Source organism: Hippopotamus amphibius, chromosome 10 (genome assembly GCF_030028045.1).
Source record: "Hippopotamus amphibius kiboko isolate mHipAmp2 chromosome 10, mHipAmp2.hap2, whole genome shotgun sequence".
In the NCBI taxonomy this organism is placed as follows: domain Eukaryota; kingdom Metazoa; phylum Chordata; class Mammalia; order Artiodactyla; family Hippopotamidae; genus Hippopotamus; species Hippopotamus amphibius.
In genome coordinates, this window is record NC_080195.1 from 77,545,658 (window position 1) to 77,550,756 (window position 5,099).

Below are 5,099 nucleotides of genomic sequence, written 5' to 3' on the forward strand. Positions count from 1 at the left end.
AGAGCTTTAAAGCTAGAGAACCTGAATTTTTAATCCAACTCTCTACTTAAGGTAAGTTGCTTAACTTCCCTCTTAGGGTGATGTGAAGATTGAAAGAAATAACACATAATATGTGTTAGCTCTTATTGTTACACTCCTCGCGTTATTTCTTCTCATTCATTCTCTGTTAGCTACTTTACTGTTTAAATATTTTGTCAATTATCTGTCTTGTGAATTGTCTCCCATTCTGTGGCTTGACATTTTCTTATGTAACTACAAAACCATTATCACAACTAGAGAAAATTAATGATAAATTTATATTCTTATCTAATATAATTAAAATAGTCTAATTTCTTCCTTTATCAAATAAATGCCATTTGTATTTTTTTTAGCATTCTAAGATCCAAGTTCAGGCATTGCATTTAGCTGTTATTAAAATTTTTTTTAAAGGAACTCCTTCTCTCTTTGCACCTAAATTCTGTTTTTCATTTGAAAGAGTTCTCGTCTAGAAATCATTAACTATTACTTTGGATTAACTCAAGTCTGGAACACCTAGAGTTGAGAATCCAATTGTGAGAACTGCTACTACTTTTGATATCTTAATTTCTGGTAGCCCTTCTGGTGTCATTTAACATAAGCACTGATTTTTGTGAACACCAGAGATAATCACTCAACACATATAAAAGTTAACTTGCAATCTACCAGATGACAGAAGAACAAAGTCAATCTCAGGTAGGATTGTAAAGTAAAAGAACTTTTAATAATTGACATTAGTATAGTGCTTTTCAGCTTACAGGGGTCTTTCATATGTTACTCACTTGAATCTCAGATAGGGAAGTTTTAAAAATCCCTGTCATAAACAGAGGAATAAACTGAAGTTCAAGAGAGTTAATAAATTGCCTAAGGTATTAATTACCGTTAGTAAGAGCAACTTCCTTGGCTTATAATGAACATACAGTAAATAGTTGTTGAAATCTTAATAAAAGTGGGGAAATATAACAAGATTTCTGATTCCAAATCTTTACTGTGACGTTTGGTTTCATTTTTTAGAAAAAAAAAATTTAACTTCTTTTATTTCTAAGACCTAGCCTTACTGTTGGTATACCAATAAGACTTTATAATCCCTGTGGTAGGAGAGTCTCTAAAACTTTTATGCTCAGATGCAGCCCTAATATTGTCATCTGAAGATTATGGTTCATTTGAGATTTCACATCAGAGTCTTCAAGGTCTGTGCAGGGCACACCTACCCAGTGTTTGTAAGGATGAGCTCTCAGCAGCCAGGTTTGTAATACTCACTCTTCTGCCTTGCTGATTATCTGAATAATCTAGAGACAGACTTGTAACAAAAGCTGGACCAATTAGACACTCTTCTCCAGGAAATCTGAATATTTGAAACGAGACACAGAGACCAGAAAAGGTTGGTGGCTGAGGCCTGTTGATGGCAGTGTTCTAGGGAGAAAGTGCATTGGGTGTATAGGATTATTTGGGTTGAAGTGTAGAGTATCACTTAATGTATGAAAGACTTTAAGAGTTGGGAAAGAACAACCAAAATGGCAACCAGGGAGACTCTTCACCGCCCCCTCTGACACCACATTGTCGATGACATGTCAAAGTCAGAAACAAGAAGGTGCTCTGCCCTGATGCAGAACTCTCTCACTGTTCTGCTGAAGACCACCGCACTTTCTCTACCAGTAAAGTGCCAGGTGCCATATGCTTCTGTTCAAGGCCACTGGTTACTGTTGTACTCACTGCAGCTACCAACATCGTCCAAATGGGAAACACCTTAACCATTGAACCTTGCTTCTACACCATAGCTGATTCCTGTTAGACTTGAGTTCTCACGCTTCAAATCTAAATCCATCATGCTTCATATCCCGGTTTATCTCCAGCTGACAAAGTAATATAAAAAGTAAGACGTTTAATTTCTCTGAACTCACACATTTCCTTCTGGCAAATAAAAATGGTTGTGCTTTCACCACATTATCACCAATAGAGCTTATCTGAGAAGCTGTTGAACTCAGACAGTTCTTATTCACTCTGAGTTTTTTTAGCACCAGGATTACACAGGAACTGATATTTTGCACTCTCACACACAAAATATGTATTTTCTCTCCCTCTTTACAAGTTAGTGCTTTCTTTTTCTTCTCCAGTTGAGCATTGCTCTTGCCTAGTTTCTGTGTTTATTATCTTGCAGGAGAGAGAGTAAGCTGATAAAAGACAAAATGCATAAACAGAAGAATGAATGGATTGAAATGGAAACAAAGTGAGGAGAATCAAAACCTATGGAAGGCAGTTCATTTCAGCAACGCTCTAGTAAGATTACATATGCACCATAGCAAATAGCAGGACTTACTTCTGGTATATGCATTGACTCTGTGTGAGTGAGTGATATTCCCATAAGTGAAAATATTTTAAGGATATAGGAAATTAGATTTAATCATGAAATTTTTAAAAAGTATATGGGGACAAGTGACCCCAAATCACCTAAAGCATTATTTAGAACTGCTAGAGGCATTCAAATAAAATATATTCAAGTCACAAATTTCATTATATAGCCAAACCACCCTCACCCCCACACACATATATTCAATCAGAAGTAAATGAAGATTTTGTGAACTACTGATATTGGTACACACAATTTGAGGCACAAAGTGATTTTACAAAATAATTTATTCAGGCACTAGTGGAGATCATGTATAAATTTCATGATTACCTTTGACACAAAGTTTTGAAAAAATGCTTTAAAATTAATGCACTGTAGAATCACCACCTTTAGAATTCTTTACCTGATATGTTAATGTGTATTCAGTTCATTGAAGACCTATTTGCTATGCACTGTTCCCTGTCTTATTTACTTGTTTATGCAGTGTCTAGCACCATGCTTTACACAAGGTAGGCATCAATTAATAACTGTCGCATAATAAATGAATAAGTGCAGTAATCCAGTTGAGGTGTTTGCAAATCCTGATTTGTATGTGTACAGATAGCAGAAAAGGTTGGAAAGGAAAATCAGAATAAATTTGCAGCATAAAGGCTCATATTCATTTTTTTCTTTTCTTATTTAAAGAACAATTAGTTTTATAAAATGTGGCATTTGAGATTTCCAATTATGATATACCATTTTTTGTGACTATAAGGATCATTTAAAGCCTGATTTTTCTATGAAATATCATCTGGGTCTATCTTACATGCAATTCTTTTCAGTGGCAACATTCAAAATATGGACAGCTAAATAGATTTTTAAAAATTCAGTAAAATATTTTCACAAACAGAAGGAAGATGAATAAATACTCTCCTGTAACAGACATGAAGGATCTTGTGTTCCCTTTCTTTCATAGTCTTTTCTTAGCTCTGCCAAGAGATTATCGTCTTTTTATCATTCAGCTCTATTTTAGGCATTTGCTCTCCTTCTTTTGTGGATTCACTGGTCATCATTTGCTCTTAGAGTTATGGCATATGCCTATGGTACCTGTTTTCTGCTTGACAGGACAGAATTCTTGAGTTTCTTGAGTATTCTGGAAGGCCCAGAATTGATGGCTTTTTACCACTCCCCTGTCATGTTTCTCTTTTCTCTTCTAGTAAAAGCAATAATGAGATCTACTATCACCCCTCCTAGTTGTCCCCTCACCCACCTATTAAATTTAACTCTAAACCATTAAAACTAACATATAGTTCCTAGTAGATCCTGCAGGAAAATATTTTACTGAGTAATCTTCAGAAGAGAAGACAATAGTGCCAGGAAAATACTTTCCCTACCCTTCATTCCTGATGTTGGACAGAGATGGATAGCAATACTTTTCCTATGTAACAAAAGATGTTTTTTCTACTTCATGAAAGTTAGTAATATGAACCCCAAGTGAACATAGTGACAACACATATTACCAGGAGAGGCCAATAAATTTTTTCTGTTTTAAAGATATTTCATGCAGTATAAAATCAACTGGGAAATATGTGAACAATATTTAAGTTGGGAGAGTAAGGGAAAAGAAATCACTGTTATCTCTACTATATATGTTTGCTTAGCAATCTCTTTGAAATGTAATATGTAATAGATGTTGCTGTAGCCCGGAATACAGGAGTTAATGAGAAATGTTTTATCAAAGAGGCCCACAGAACAGGGGACATGTAAATAAACTAACAATTAGAATATTACCAGTGTTTTAATAAAGAGAAAAATAGAGGCTATGGCAGCGTATAGCAGAGGCACCTACCTGAGGCTGCGCTGACAAGTGGGAGGCAAGAAAGGTATGGTTCCAAGAAAAGTTCTGCCTATATACATATCCTAGTTTTATCTGCTGGCTAAGGTCAAGTATCTGGTTAATCTGAAGTCCCTGCTGAACTTGAGAGTCAGCAATGAGTCACCCATAGGGAGGACCTTTTAAGGGAATCGTGTATGTAACATACAAGGCTCAACTTCACATAGAAGACCTATCAATGCCAATTTTATCCACTTACTCTCATTTCAGTAATGTCAAAGGAATGTGAATATCTGAATATGATTGTATTGCTGTGAAAGGGATTCATAAAAGCTCATATCTTAAAATATAAAATGAATGTATGTGTTTTTTGAGAAAGCAAAGGATAAATATTTCAAGCAAAATTTTTACAACCTTCTGGAACATGCCTTGCATATAAATTAAGTAAATATTAGTTACACATATTACATTTGCCTTTGTGGCAAATTTCCAGCAAAAACCCAATTCTTATGATAAATTTTAATCTCCTTACATGAAAGAGTATAAGTTAAAACCAGCCAATATATACTTAAACATTAGGTATTCTGTCATTTTTTTAATTAAAAAAAGTTTTTTTAATAATTTCTATTTTTTTATTGGTTACATTGGGTCTTCGTTGCTGTGCCGGGCTTTCTGTAGTTGTGGTGAGCGGGGGCTACTCTTCATTGTGGTGCGCAGGCTTCTCATTGCAGTGGCCCCTCGTTGCAGAGCACGCGCTCTAGGTGCGTGGGCTTCAGTAGTTGCTGCTGCAAGTGGGCTCAATAGTTGTGGCTCATGGGCTCTAGAGCACAGGCTCAATAGTTGTGGTGCACCGGCTTAGTTGCTCCCGCAGCATGTGGTATCTTCCTGGGGCAGGGATCAAACCCATGTCCCCTGCATTGGCAG